The 16,240-nt window shown below is 41.5% G+C and overlaps 1 long non-coding RNA gene across 4 annotated transcripts in view; it reads left to right on the forward strand.

Moving 5' to 3' along the window:
- The first annotated feature begins 398 nt into the window (after positions 1–398).
- The window catches only part of LOC141758872 (uncharacterized), a 174,452-nt gene continuing 158,610 nt past the window's right edge, over positions 399–16,240 (forward strand). Inside the window, exons 1-3 of one of the 4 annotated variants that reach the window (XR_012591973.1) lie at positions 399–2,210; positions 8,281–8,463; positions 9,182–9,225. This is a non-coding gene — a long non-coding RNA (uncharacterized LOC141758872). The remainder of the gene's footprint in view (positions 2,211–8,280; positions 8,464–9,181; positions 9,226–16,240) is intronic. The other 3 variants (XR_012591974.1, XR_012591975.1, XR_012591972.1) reach the window with 3 other exon arrangements.

Consider the following 16,240-nt stretch of genomic DNA (forward strand, 5'->3'; position numbering starts at 1 on the left):
TTTTTTTTAACGCCGTTATCTCAAGATCACAAGTTAATTATGTTCAACTCGAGAAAACAAGCTTTGTTGTCTTGAGATAATTAAAGGTGCTATTGATAACATTCTGCCACTAGATGTCGCATTCTCACTCCCCCGTTCCATTGCATTTACTTCACAACAAGTCATTGCCAGTTCGTCACAGAGATACCACATGATACAAAAGTCATTATACTTTTGACTCCCAGCTTTGTTAGAAGTGGGAACCAAACGTCAGATATCTTCATTCATATCAAACATTCATTTTGGACCGGCCAACATTTTTAAAATTATTAGTTCACAGCCATAATATTTTTTTTCAGGAAATTAGATTTTCGTCACCTTTATAAAGGCTTTGTAGATGTTTTTTTGTTTTTTTTAGATATTCGTCTACATAAAAATGTTATCAATAAACCTTAACTCTTTATTACAATAAGTTAAAAGGTTGTTTTCTTTTATTACTTATTATGTTTGGGTCAAATCAGCCAACGGTAAATGCATTCAAACGGCCCAGATCGAGCTGACAGCATGATGATGTATAGATCCATGGCTGACAGCGTGGTGTAGTTAGCGGAAGGATACATGTGTGACTACGTCCGGTTTTCAAAATAAGGTGTTAACAAGGGCACGTACAATATATGGAAATAAGATGAAATGGATTATATTCACAAGCAGTATAAAACATGTTACCTTTGTTCCTAGTAAATTAAAAAGGAAATAACACTAAACTGTGATGGAAATGTCTTTATTCTTGGATTATTTTCGTTGCTGGAAGAAAATTTAAATGAATATTACCTGACAATGACTGATACATTTGAGTTGAAGACATCTCGGACTACATGCAGACACAAAATCCTTCCACTAACTTCACCAAGTCAGCCACGGATGTATACATCCACGCTGTCAGCTCGATCTGGGCTGTTTGCTATTACCATCGGCTGATTTGATCCAAACATTACAAATAATAAAATAAAAAAAAAAACGTTTGTTTTCTTGTGATAACAAATTTGAAACATGTCGGGTTAAGGCTTCCGTACAAAAGGCCATTCTGCTGCAACAGTAAGCTTTTCTGTGTGAATGCATGTCAGTGTACAATGATGCATTCATGCATGTATAGGTACTTAGAGTAGGTAAGTATAGTGTCATTTAAATACATACAGTATGTGTGTGCTAAAGCGTGCACGGCGAGATGAGCTCATTATGTTCTCCATATAAACTGCGCATAAATGGATGGAGAGATACTGTGAATTCCATCTTCTGAGCATCTGGGGCCCTCATTGCATCTGTTTTGCTCGTCGAATGCTTATTTAACCTTCACTGCCTCACTAAGCGGTCTCCGCGCTTTTATTCAAAGCCATTTTGGGGAAAGACTGTTTTTTTTTTTTCTTTCTGTACTGGGCATGCTGTACCGGGTCGGTAGAGAGAAGAATGGCGAGGGTGCACTAAATGCTCATTGTCCATTGACCAGAAAATTGGTTACAAGCCCGTTTAGGATGTGGATGGTTGCTTTTGGCAATGTTAGACATTACACGAACACACAACCGGGCGCATGCGAGCCAAGTACTCGGAGCACTGACACAACACATCTCCTGCAATGTTCCTATTGTTTTCATAGAATAGGATGGAAAAAACCTGGCTTGGCTTTTGACATGTGTTAGTAAGAAAACAGCTGAACAAATGTAACTAACTTCATTGTATGTAAATATGTATATTATGAGGTGCTTGGCCTGTATATAACTCTTATGATAAGTCTTATAATTTGGTGTGTAGAATGAGATGTCACACATGAGGGGATGTGTCCTGGTGCCTTCAAATGGGGTCGTATTTACCGTGTTCACCAGAAGAGTCCATATGAACGTGGAAAGTTTCTGAAAGTTCGGTGTTCTCACGACTTAACCACTTGAACGCCACGCACATCGTGTACACGACTCCCCATGTTGTAAACACGAGCTCACCAGCTTCATTTGAAGGCACCATCTGACTGCTAATTAGCCACTAATGCAAAACACCTGGGGGACTCCAGGAGCGCAACAGTGCGGAGGGTGAAATGTTAATCCAATTATTTTACGCTTTGCAGCAATTTGAAACTTTTTCATCCAACATTTTACATATAAAATCAAACCTGAACTGCCTACATCCAGAGAGGAGTGGGCTGTCTAAAGCCAGAAGAGGCCAACCAGCTGGAATGACTACAGGTGAGTCAAACCTGTTCCTCTCAGGCCAAGATAACAGAACACAGTGAACAGCTATAATAACACGGTCTCTATTTTTCACTTACAAATGACTAATTTCATGTTCACTCACATTTAATCCACTACAAATATTGCAGTAAATGTGTAGCAAGTCCCAGATGGTGTTGCCCTGATTAAACTTAAGTTATGCAGTTAAGATGAAAGTTAATGCTGTGGTTGGAGTTTGGGTATAGCTACCTATCCTGCTGACTGAAGCATAATATGTATACAGCCTACTATATTCACATGCATCACTGTACATTTTGTCTATGTCCTCGAGCTGCTAGGTATATCGTATGTGTGAATATTTTAACATCAGCAATTGTAGCAAAAATGTTGTGTAGTTCAGGCACTGTTTATCAGACTGCTAAAAAAAAAAAAGAGATTTTGGACCTGAAGTGAAAGATCAAAGTAAAAATCCTTGACTTATACTGTGCAAACTCGAGACTAAAAGCTTTTTATCATTGTTTATGACTCAGAAAAATTCTTTAATTGAAGAGAGCGCCAGAGGTCTCTTAAAGGTCCCATATTATGCTCATTTTCAGGTTCATACTTGTATTTTGTGTTTCTACTAGAACATGTTTACATACTGTAATGTTCAAAAAAAACTTTATTTTCCTCATACTGTCGGCCTGAATATACCTGTATTCACCCTCTGTCTGAAACGCTCCGTTTTAGCGCATTTTGACGGAATTGCAACAGAATTGCATTGCTAGGCAACAGCTTGGGTCCATGTATACTTCCCGTCAGTTGATGACATTCACATACACTGCAACAGGAAATAAACTGGGACACATTTAGAATGTTTACGTTTAAAACTGTAAAGGGACTAAATATTGTATATTTGTGACATCACAAATGGCCAGAAATCCTCATGGCTTGTTTCAAATGCAGAGTTTCTGAATACGGGCTGTGTGTATTTCCCTGTGGATTGAGTGTGTAACATTTAGGGGCATCTATTGGAAGAAATTTGAATATAATATTAATTAAAGCTGTAGTAGGTAGAATTGGAGCAAATTTGATTATCTGTGTCCTCCGGTGCTCCTAATGGCATCTGCAATGAGAAATAGGCATTACAGTAACAGAATATTGATTCATATTTGATCAACGCTGCCTAGTTTGACCGTTTGATCGGAGTTCACGAGTGATTGACAGCTGCCTCCGTTGAATGAACAGCCAATAGGAATGCTCTCTCTCTCTGAAATGACATGTGATTGGTCAAAGTCTCCTGTCACAGGCTACATTTTCTAAAGCCTGAAAACAGAGCCATGAGGTGCAGAAGTCTAGTCTTCTCTCAGAACACTTGAATTACAATATGCTGAAAGGTTATTATGGAATTTTTGCCCAATGATGCCAAAAATATTCTGCCAACTGCAGGTTTAAGTATGTTTTCTTTATTGTATAATAACCTGAAAATAAGAATCGTGAAGTTTCATATTCATAGAACACGAATAAAGATGCAAACAAAATTAAAGCTTCCTCCACCAGAGGGAGTTGATCTTGAACCAACACTTGCAACAACGTCCACCCGTCGAAGTACAAATACATCCGTTGTGTTTCACGTCCTCCCACTCTCCTGCCTCTCCTTGAAGATATGGAGGTCCCTTTATGCACTTACCAAGCTCTTACCTTTGTGTGAGGAACATCAATGAGACAGGGACCCTGGTTTAAACAAGGTCACTGTATAAGCAGTGCTCCTATCTCTATAACGCACAATGCAGACTTGGCATCAGGACGCATGTTCATTATAATGATAAGGAACAGGGCTGACGTCTCAGGCACCCTATAGACAACAAGCCCTTCAGGAAGGAGCTTCCTAACAGAAACCACGATTAGCATGTGCTTCATATTTATGCTTACAAGACGGCCAACAGCAGATGTTCCTCAGAGACTGAGGAGCTCTGCTGAGCTGCATCTATCTGAAATGCTTGTGTCAGTAATTACAGTAACTTTAGCCGGTGCTACTTTTGATTGCTGGGGCATTTCGCCTGCCCATACAGTAGAGGATACTTTTCATTACCCCAGTTTCCTGATTAAAAGTAGCGTGGTATGCACTATGTAGTATATAAACAATAATGAATGCTTTGCGATTATAGGAACTTTTAGTTACAGATTTAAAGGGAAATTCACGGGTGTTAATTCTTATAGTATTGTCTAGTATTGTCCATTATGACTGTAGGACTTTGAGCCAGGAGATCGCTGTTTGTGTCTTGTGTGAAACCAAAAGTTAATGTTGAATTGTAACGTAATGTTGTTACACTTGTTACATAAGAAAGTCCGCTAGGGGCAGTTGTTATTTATTTACGTGTTATGGTTATTAGACTTGTTACGTTACGCTGTTACGTTACGCTGTTACGTTACGCTGTTACGGTGCGCTGTTGCGTTGCGCTGTTACGGTGCGCTGTTGCGTTGCGCTGTTACGGTACGCTGTTACGTCACGCTGTTGCGTTATGCTGTTACTGTACGCTGTTGCGTTGCGCTGTTGCGTTGCTCTGTTATGGTCCGCTGTTGCTGTGCGCTGTTGTGTTGCGCTATTATGTCACGCTGTTACGGTGCGCTGTTACGTTGCGCAGTTTCGTTGCGCTGTTTCGTTGCGCTGTTGCGTTAAGCTGTTATGTTACACTGTTTTTAACCAGGTAGTGTTGTTACCTAACCAATCGTTTCACTACGTTAACCACGTGGCATTGTGCGTTTCTGCAAGCGTGATATGAAACATAGTTATGAAACGTATTTAAGTGCTTTGAGTGGTCAGAAGATTAGAAAATCACTATATAAATGCAAGTCCATTTACCATTTTTGGTTCACAGACGTCGACATTCAACTCCGTTCCAGCCGTGTGTATCACTTTTTAGTGTCCCCTGGAAACGGTTTACGTTGTGTTGTGAGCTTCTTGCAGCGTGTTTCTCTATTTTCAGCACTTTTTCTAAATGCTGCATAAGTTGTCAAATTGGTGAAAGTGTTTTCTTCATTTGCTAGCGTTGTGTCTATTTGCATGTGTTTTTTTTTTATTTGCAGTGCATTGATCTCTCAGGGCCTCCGTAAATATCTCACCTCTATCAATGCATCGCTTTTCATTCACATTTTATTGCAAATGGTTATACAAACAGATCACAGTAGAAAGAAAAAGGAACATTTCAGCTTAGCAAGAAAACAATACCAAAGATGTGCAGTATGTTGAGCTCTCAGGGCCACTGTAGCTATTTGATTATATTGTCATTATCATATGTTTAAGTCACTTTTCAATGCCAGTCTTGTAGACTATTTAGTTTTGGCATTACACTTTGAGTCGCTCTAATAAAGCAGGAATATGTGCTGTGACCTGTATCCATGCAAGCAGAAGTGACATACTTTGCTTGAATAAGTCACATTTGTGACGTTCATCTTTGTTTCTGCTGTCAGCTTCCAGCAGCAGCTCTATTTCAGCACCGCTGTTGTTTCCTTAATTTTTTTTTTTTTCCAGGTTTTGAGTTATTTGTCAGAAAACAAGCAAGTGAGTGACTTTTTTTTTGTCCTACTCACGGGCTGCTGTTCTCCAGCTGGCAGAAGTTGAATCGAAGGTTCACCGTATTCCCTGCAGATGGTGAAATGCTCCTCCTCTGTACTTTACAACACCTTCTCAATCTCTCTCTGTCTCTATCCTGCTTCTCACATTCTCTCCTCTTATTTATTTCAGCCTTCCGTCTCTGTCTCTACAACATATCCCATGCTTTTTCTTTATCTTCCCTTCTTCTCTGTCATCTCGTCCTCTTTTCTCTCGCCTGTCCTTTCTTTCATTTTTCTTCTTCTCTCTCACCCCCGTCCTCTCCTCATCTACAGGTCGCCCCTTTCATCTGGGTCTCCTCCAGCCTGTCACTCCCTGTCTCCCCCCTTTACTCTGATCTTTTCTATCCTCTCTTCATCTCCCAATTATCCCTCTACCTTCATGCTCCCCTCACTCCTCCAATCACCACCTCACCCTCTCTCTCTCTCTCTCTCTCTCTCTCTCTCTCTCTCTCTCTCTCTCTCTCTCTCTCTCTCTCTCTCCCTCTCTCCCGTTTCCCTCTGAGACCCAGCCTGCTTGGCACATTGTATTTACTCAGCCCGTCACTGGCTGCCTCTGTTTATTACCTATTCAGCGAAGAGGCAGGAGAGACAGAGAGAACCAGCCCTTCGGAGGATTTTTCCTCCCAGCTCTCCCGCTGCCGCTGAATCTTAAAACACCACGTTGGAAAATTGATTGTTTCAGGGTGTGTTTTTCCCTCCTTCCATCCTTTTCAATTTATTCCGTATCGAGCGTCGACTCCTGCCAGTTATGTCAAACAAAGTTCACATGACCTGTAGTTTCAGGGAGAAGGAGGGGTTGCATCATGAAAATGGATAAGGCTCTGAACAGAGGGATACATTTCTGTTGTATTTTATCTGAGTGAAATCTCAAATTAAGCTGTAATGGATTATGTTAATTAGTACGCTATCAGATGTGGAAACATGGGAAATAAACTGTGTGATTTATCCCTATAAGCTGTTTGGAAACTTCTCTGGCATTAAGGGAACATACAGCAACATCAACTTAATTAGATAACGGATATGCTGATTCTCATCATGTTGGGGCTCAGATAAGAGCAGAGACGCATGTGACATAGCATGTTAATTCAAAGGTAATGTTATATACCCTTATAGTGTTGACGTCATGACTACATCACGGTGTTAGCTGGAGGCAAAACAAAGGAAAGAATGGAGGCAAATCACGCCAGAGCAGTGGGCTAAAGTTACACATCAAAAATGTCATCTCGCTGTGTTGTTGGGTGCCAGAATCGATATTGCATACATTCGAGATGACAAACTGTGATTCGAGGCTTTAGCAGGCTACGATATCGACGAAGCGTTTGGAGAGTAAATGTTGCTAATAGGTTAGCCTTCTGCTAATGGCAGCCGTGAGCAATTGGCGGCAGCTAAACTATTAGCAACATTTTCTTTCCATCTCTGAAACGCTTCGCCGATATTGTATAAGACTCTTTTTGACTGACTTTTCTGCAGGATACATACAAGCCTCCAAAGATTTATACACCCCTTGATTTGTCTTACAGGTGAATGGGAATGCGACGTCGCCAACAGCAAGTCGGACTTTTTTGGAGAATATAGGATAAGAGTGCCATCCGCTGGCTGTTTACTGCAAGTGTCAAAAGCTAACACGTAACACTACAAAGAGAATACGATTCTAAAGCTGAATTGTAGTATATTTAGCATACAGTCAGACACAAAGGTATAGGCTAACGTTATGGGTTTCATTTTTCAAGATAGGCCACCGGTAGATTAAATATGCATTATTAGCCAACATTTTCTAAATTTGGAAAACGTTAGCTAGCTTATCTTCATCTGGATAATTGTGTAGTTGGAATTTTGCTTGTAAATTTGAAGGTCATATACCCGTTTGTAAATTGGACATCAGCCTCCAAAGATTTTGAACTGCTGACAGGTGTTCACTAACACCAGAACACAGCAGTGACTGTAAAGGGTGGCAAACTGTCAAGGTAGTCCTAATTTGTATAAGGATCGATATCATTAACTAACTTCAGTTTTGTAATATATGGCCCCTAGCTAGCCAGCCGTTCTCTCCAGGGCTCCCGTCTGCTCTTCCTCAGACGAAGTAGGCCGCCAGCGGCATAGGGGTTAGCTATTTTGGCCCCATTGGTTAATGTTAACTAGTGATAAGTGACTGACTGTACATCTTGAGAGAAACTTGTATTTTTTTTCAGCCATTATAAAAAAAAACAAGCTATAACTTGGCCCCCTTTAACTAATGTGTTCGGAGAATTATTTTGCCTCCACCTTCGCTCCGCCCCCTAAAAAATCATCATGTTTACTAACAGAAAAGAAGTCTACAGGTAAACAGGTAGGATGAACTGTTTGTAGCTCTGCCATTTATCCATCATGAAAACTCCAGCTTGGTCTTCAGTTCTTACTGTAAACCCCCGCCCCCACCCAATATTTTCTTGTATTTCACAATGCTCTCCGTTTGTTCTTGTCCTCTTATTTGACTTTGTTTCTTTCCCTGCAGGCTGCCTCCCCTCCTTCACTCCTTCACTATGCAGACGGATGCTGAACTGAAGCTTGCTCTGCCTGCCCCTCAAAGCTATCACAGGCTTTCACGATCGCCCGCGGCACTCTTTTGATCAACTCAGAAGCTTCATCTGAACACCTCCAAGCGACGTTTAAACAGCAGCGGAGGAGGAAGTGCGAGGTGAGCAGAGATGGAGCTGCATCGAGCTCACGATAGAACCGCTAACGATGGCGGGAACTTTTTGAAGGAGACTGGGAACTTGTATCAGCTCAGAAGTAGAACTAAAACTTAATAATGACTTGAATGACTGCAATATTCAAAAATTAAAACAATTAGCCAGTGAAGGAGTAACAATGTACATTTACTTAAGCAGTGTACTTCAATTTTGAGATACTTGTACTTGAGTATTTTCCATTTCTGACACTTCATACTTGCAATCCACTTCATTTCAGAGGAAATATTGTACTTTTTACTGCACTACATTGATTTGACAACTAGTAGTAGTTGAAATTAGCTCCCTTTTGAGAAGCAGCATTACATTGCTGCGACCATTACCATAGTTTTCACGACGTTAACCCCGTGGTATGAAATGACACACAAAAAGCTTAAAATATGTTATCATGTCACGTGGAATGTCTTTAAAATGGCGTGCTATTTATATGCCTTCCCATGAAATCAGGTTGAATAATAATAAGGTAATAATGTAGCTGAATACTCTACAAGTGAAATATTATGGAATTAACTTTTGAAATTTTGAAACAATCCTTAATTCTTCATAGTTCAGTGCGGTCAGTCGTGTAGCTGTCCAATCAGAAGGCTTCCTTTTCTGCCAATGAAGCTGTTTCAATGATCTGACTACGACCATAAAACAATTGTTGTTTCTTTGGTCCTTGTTTAGGATACGTGATGACGGCCTGTCGTCTCCTGCTGTAATCATCAAAAGTAAGCCAATTTAAAATGTTGGACTAGTGGCCTATTTAAGTATTATTGTTTATTGGGTATAGTTTTTGTTGGGTGTACAATTTGATTTCATGCTGATGTTGCTGCCAGCTGTGTGTGTGTGAGTATGTGGCCGCTGTGCCAGGCTATGTTAAAGTGTATATTTTTAACGTTAATGCAGGTGTTCTATCCATACACTTGATTAATGATGCTGTGTGTGAATATGTGGCCGCCGTGTCAGGCTATACCATGCTGCTATTGTTTGTCTTGTTGGAGCTTGATTGTCCAGGTATGAGTAGGCTGCCATGTGTTTGACTCTGGTTATTTTGCTCTCATTGTACATACGGAAATAGAAATGCAGCAAAAAATAAGGTCGAGGTGGATATGTGCAGTATGCATGTATACATGTCAGGTGCCTGTAACATTACCTCTGATGATGATGAGGATGTGAAAGGCTTGTATGATTACACTGTGGTGCATTCAGGCAAATATATTAGTTGTAATGGCCTATTTTGGTTGACATATGCAGTGTGTCAGAACCTTAAGTAGACATTAAGTAGATGTTTGGTCTTGGACGGGGTATGCCCACCTGATTTTCTCTGTGCCCCCCCCACATTGTGATTTCTGCGTACGCTACTGTGTGCGCTTTACAAATCCAATTCCAGCCACCTGTTATTTCCCAACCCAACCGAAGGCCAGCCAGTTCGCAGCCAAATTCAAGCCACTTGGAGTCCCCCCCCCCCATCCTCCTGTTTCCTGTATATTTAAAATGACAAATTTTATGTCAAAACTTGACTTTATTTGGTTAAATACAATCTACTTAGTAACTATAAGTAACATTTTAAAACAAAAATAAGAGACAGAGGGCTCTATCTTAAACCCGGCGCAATGCAGCGCACAGCACCGCTGTCATTGTTAGTTTCAGATTGACGCAGTTTCGTTTTCACACCCAGCGCCCACGTTGTGTCAGTAGCAAATGAACTTGCGCCCATGGGTGTGTTGGTCATAAAATGAGGTGTGGTCAGGTGCATTGTTGGCGCATTGCTAACTTGAAGCAGCAGAAAGCGATTGCGCCATTGACCAACAAAAATTTTTTTTTTAAAGAGTGCATTATTCAGATAGAAGATATGTCTACAGGCAGGTTCACAACACGCGTATCTGCTTGTTACACACACAGGGAGAGGGTTTTTATTTATGTTAAGGAAAACACAAAACTCAAGCGGCAGGTGACAGTTCAGAATATAAGGGAATATAATGAAGTTAGGCTCTCAGTCATTCTGTATTGCTCAACCTGCAGCGTGCTCTCAGCGCTCCTCCGGTCACCACCGGTTCAAACGCCTCTGTGGCGTCTCCTCTCCTCGTCCCTCTGTGTGTGTGAGTATGGAGGCTACTTCAAAGTTTGCAGGCCCTCTCTCCCTAAACAGTGGCGTTTTGAGGCTGATGGCTCCCGTTAACTAGCAAAAGTGGAGTTGGACACGCCCTAAATGTGCTTGTGCCATGCACTTTAGACCATGTGCCATTGTTAAAATAGGGCCCAGAGAGTTGTTATATCAATCTGGCCTCACCAAATGGCGTATGAATCATAGACCGCAGCAGTGTGTGGCCCGGGGGGCCGCGGCCCGGGTAACTCTTGGACTCTAACATAATACCTTTATGAATAAAAGCCTGAATTTTATCTATGTTTTTTTCTCAAAACTCGTATTATTAACGAGCCAAATAATATTTGCCACCGTCACCCACTCCCACTGACTGCTGTGACGCACTTTGACTTTTAACTATCACATGCATTGTTCATCAACGACGTTGTTTCAGAACCATGGACAGCGCTGTTTGTTGTGCGTGGAGGGTTTAGGCGCTGTGCGCAGTACTGAAACAGATTGGAGGAGATTGATAGTTTCCATGCGCCTCCCCCTGCTGATTTGACAGAGAATCGTCCATAAATTTGAAATATATTCAGCGCTCTGATAGTGCTACATTCATACATGCTCTGATCAATAAATGTATTCCCTGATTTTGAAACCGTAGCCTTATGTTGTTGTTGTTGTTGTTAGCCTCTCTGAGACTATTGCATGGTTAAATCAATGAATTTTATTTTATGAAAAAATTTGCCCTTTCGCAATTTTAAGCAGCTAAACCTAGAATGGGGTTGTTAAATGAGACTCAAAAAAGTTTAAAATGCGTGACGAGACATGCAAAATGTCCTTAAAAAGTGACCCATGAAAGTGCCCATGAGATAACTTTGGTTATTACAGCCCACGATCACGTAATTATTGACAACATCCTGAGATTCTTCAGAGATCTCAGCCTTGTACCGGACGAGAGGGATGTAGATGATCCCGAAGCGTTCAGGATTGTCTCCGCCTGCTTAATCCTTTTCCAGGGTCACAGGGGCCGCAGCCAATCCCAGCATCCATTGTGTGGAGGGCAGGGGGGACGCCCTGCAGGTAGTGATTCCACTGCAGAGCTACACAAACAGGCTCACATTTATATCTACCAGTTATACAGGCTACACTCACAACTCTGGACCTCAAGGTCAGCTCTGGATAGCTTACATCTGTTCAAGGACACAACCCTCACTGCTAATACAAGCTGGCAGGGAAAAGCATGTGTGCACAGGGTCACAATAACCACATCGTCTTCAAAACTCTGATGCAGTCTGCGATCTACTGGTGTTCATTTTGTCAGCTATGTTTGTATTTAGTCTAAGTCCTGTGTCAATATTCCTTGTTAGTTTTTTTATCATCAACCTCATCCTGTTTTTATGCCTCTGCGACGGCGACAGCCAGGGCCGGAGCCATTATGTTTTCAGGTTGTCCGTCCATCCATACATCCGTCTGTACGTCTGGTCTATTCGTGTAAACGCCATATCGAGGGAATTTCTTAGAATTTGGCGCAAATGTCCACTTGGACTTAAGGATGAACTGATTAAAATTTGGTGGTCGAAGGTCAGAGGTCACTGTGACCTAATGTCCGTCCCAATCTCTTGATATCTCAGGAACCGTTTGAGTAAATTTCTTGGCAACAATCGTCAACTTGGACTCAAGGATGACCTGATTCTATTTTGGTTGTCAAAGGTCACTGTGACCTCACAACACACGTTTTTGACCATAACTCAAGAATCCATATGCTAATTATGAAAATTTCACACAAATGTCTTGTAGGATAATATGATGAAGTAATGACATTTTGGACAGACATGGATGTAAACTACAACTTGACTGGTTGACAGAGGCATTCAACCCCAAGGCGGTAATTCTAGTTTTGGTTGACTTAAAGTCTGGTCATTTTAGTCTTATCTTAGTCAAAGAAAACCGTAACTATTTTAACTTTAGTTAATGAAAACTGTTGACATTTTAGTATTTGTTTAGTCATCAGATTATATTGAACATTTCAGTCAATCCAAAATATCACCTTGTTTATTTCTCCCAAGCCCTGTTGTTGTCATTGTTAACTTCAGTAAGTAAGTTACTCAGCATCCTCCAGACTTAATGACGTTGTGCCGTCTCGTCATTGTCTCGTCTTAGTCATGGTCGTTGACGAACTATCTAGTCGGAATTTTAATGAAATGAACACTGCTATCCACTGATCTTGTTCAAAGACTGCATTTGCGGTGATGCAGTGATGACTAATGCATTCACTTTACTTATAATAAGTTGTGGTTCTTTTAACACAGTTTCTCTTTCCTTTTCACACAAGGATCACATAGAAAACACGCTCTGCAAAACATAAGTGCAGGTCAGGACAGGCCAGGTGTCTGACCAGAAGGAATGTTACAGCAGGTGTGATGAGAGAGAAAATCTATGACCTGATGTAAATGATGAGATATGGAGCAGTGAACTGACTACCTTAAATATTTACTTCATCATCACTACTCAAGTACTGCAGGTTTGAACTTATGATTTGATGCACCGTGCTGCAGAAGAAAGAAAGTTGTTGTCTTTTTGGTCTTTTGAGTCAGGAGTTTCGTTGCAGTATTTTCTTCTAGACACTAGTGTGTGATTTGATGTAAGAATTCTGAGAACACAACACCTTTTGGAGCATGAGTTGCAAACAGAAAATGTTTGTTTTACCTTTTCCCCAAACTAGGCTTTTGCTCCTAACACTGCAAACAAAACGGTTATTTAAGAATATGCAGCATATAAGCACAAAACTGAAATAATGAAGGTCTTAAAACTAGATTTTGATACAGTGATACGTGAAGACAGGCCCTCAAGATTAAATCATTGCCAGTTAATATGCTTTAGTGGTGCAGATTCCCCAACAACAGTTCGGCCCTAGTGCTGGACTTGCACAGAAAGAACATGCTAATGTCATCAAACCTGAGTCTCTTAACGTTGCGTGACAGTACTGACATGGATTGATTATGAGACAATGGGCGCCTGGGCACAGAAATGCAAAAAGCCCCACCGTCTTTCCTACATGTACAGAGGAGAGAGAAACAAAGACTTTAAAGTTGTTAAGCATCTTTTTGTAGTTGTTTTTGTCTCTTTGTGTCTATTTGTAGTCTTTTTGTGTCTCTTTGTGATAATTTTGTGTCTATTTGTATAGTCATTTTGTGAGTTTGTAGTTTTTTTGCGTCTGTGTAGCCTTTTTGTCTCTTTGTAGTGGTTTTGTATCTAGTTGTGTCTCTTTGTAGTTGTTTTGTATCTCTTTGTAGGTTTTTTGTAACTCTTTGTGTATCTTTTTAGTTGTTTTGTGTCTCTTTGTGATCATTTTGTTTCTTTCTAGTCATTTTTGTGTCTTTTGTAGTTGCTTTGAGTCTCTTTGTAGTCGTATTGTGTCTCTTTGCAGTTGTTTTGTGTCTCTGTGTAGTCCTTTTGTGTCTCTTTGTAGTTGTTTTGTGTCTCTTTGTAGTCCTTTTGTGTCTCTTTGTAGTTGTTTTGTATTGCTTTGTCTCTTTGTAGTCGTTTGTGTCCCTTTGTAGTTGTTTTGTATCTCTTTGTAGTTTTATTGTATCTCTTTGTGTATCTTTGTAGTTTTTTTTTTTATCTCTTTGTGTCTCTTTGTAGTTTTGTTGTATCTCTTTGTGTATCTTTGTAGTTGGCTGACGCCTCCCATTGGAGGGAAAAGCTGTGGACAGAGACTGAGCCCCATCCACACGGCGTGATTCAAAACCTCCGTTCATGCAATGAGTAAGAGGAGGCGTGGGAGGAGAATGGTATCGTAATTGGACACTTAATCACAGGAAGTGGTGTTTTACGGCCCAATCTGATGACCCTTAATAGAAGCGATGGATGGGGTGTAATGGCGGAGGACAGAAGAGGACTGTCTTTGATGACCATGATGTAGTGGGACTGGCCACACTAGCTGAAGTACTGCCGGTGTTGCCCTAAGGAAAGCGAGTTCAAGTTTTTGAGCCCTCTCTTACTCAGTCTCCCTCTCCCTCGTCTCACCTGGTCCCATTTTCTGGCTACAACATGCCATTTTTAGTATTTAGCTCTGAGGCAGAAATCGCTGACCCCAGACGGTGACCCCTGTCATTACCGCCGAGGCTCTATATCTTTTCCCGGTTCTGCCGAAGCACACAGACAGAAAGCAAAAAGAGGGCAAAGAGAAGTTGGAAGGGCGCAGACAAAGTAGAAAATGACAAATGTGGTGCGCAGAAAGAGAGGAGAAGGAAGGGAGGGGGGGGGGGAGTGAGAAGGCAATGAGAGGAAGTTACGGAGCGCTCGAGACAAAGGGGGAACGAGAAATGAGCAGAGTGGGTGGAAAGAAAGGGAGAAAATTGAGATCATGAGATCGAGACAAAAGATGGAGAGAGCGGACGGAAAGAGGCGTCCCTCCTCTTCAGAAACGGAAATGGAGCGTACAGAGGAGACAGAATTCAAAGCCGCCACCGAACAGCGGATCCATCTAACGTGCGCGGAACGAAGGTCAGCCTCATTTGTTCTCCTCGGAGACGAACGGGGTCCTTCATGTGACGAAAGAGAGAGATAGCGGGAGCACAAAGGGGGATGAAAGACGAGGCCGTCGGTGATGGGAAACATGAAGGTTGATTCCATCTGGCGTGTTCTTGTCACACGCAATTGACAGAAGGGAATACATTTGACTGTCAAACAGGTGCTTTTCATGAATGTGTAATGTTTGTGTCCCGCGTGGCGTTGAATATAAAAAAGACAGCCTTCAGCGGTGAAAAAAATGACACGTTTGAAGGCATTCGGCAAAGTCCTGGCCAAGGTTCTTTCTCCCCAGGTCGCTTCTTCAAGGCCAAACAAGGCAGCTTTGGCATCTGGAGCCCAAAGTGACGGCGAGAACTGAATAAATCAAACCCTAAAATGTATTCAGGGGGAGGAAATGACAAGGGAGTGAGGTGAAAGTGTTTGAAATAAAAAACGGGACAAGTCTTTTTTTTTCCATTTCACCTTGATCGCGTTTTATCAGCCGAGGCGTCAAGTCTCCACACCTAAATGACGCTCATGGGCCTCTCTGGCTCTTTCTTTTGTTCAGTTCATTGTGAATGAGACTCTTTATGCCTCCGCACCGGCGAGAGCCGTGGCCGGAGGCATTATGTTTTCGCGTCCATTGGTCCGTGGTCCATTCTCATGAACACATATCTCATATCTCAGGCATTTCTCAGAGCCATCACTAATGTTAGTAATTACACGTGTGGGCCTTTTGCAATGAAAAGCGAAAAGCTGTGTCCCAGTTTCACATGACATACTGCTAATCTGAGCAGGTTCTGACGCCTCGTTCCACACCACCGAAGTGCTCAAATTTCAGATGTGTTCACTGATACAAATAGAGAGATTTAAAAAAAATTAAGAAGTTGTAATTCCACCATTTGGCCACTATGTCCAATTGGCCTGGCACCCTTCCTGGGGGCTTGGTTAGAAGGGGCCTGCTATGCCTACTAGTAGGTTCAGGAGGCTGTTATCATCTATTAACATGGTTGATCACCAATATGAAGACAAGAAGAAGATGCCGCCGACCTCTAGTGGCCGTAGTAATTATGACGGGAGCAAAGGAGGAAGTCAGATAATGTAGTATAAAGACAAAACAAATACAGGACTTTCACCCA

The sequence above is a fragment of the Sebastes fasciatus genome, chromosome 20 (assembly GCF_043250625.1).
Source record: "Sebastes fasciatus isolate fSebFas1 chromosome 20, fSebFas1.pri, whole genome shotgun sequence".
In the NCBI taxonomy this organism is placed as follows: domain Eukaryota; kingdom Metazoa; phylum Chordata; class Actinopteri; order Perciformes; family Sebastidae; genus Sebastes; species Sebastes fasciatus.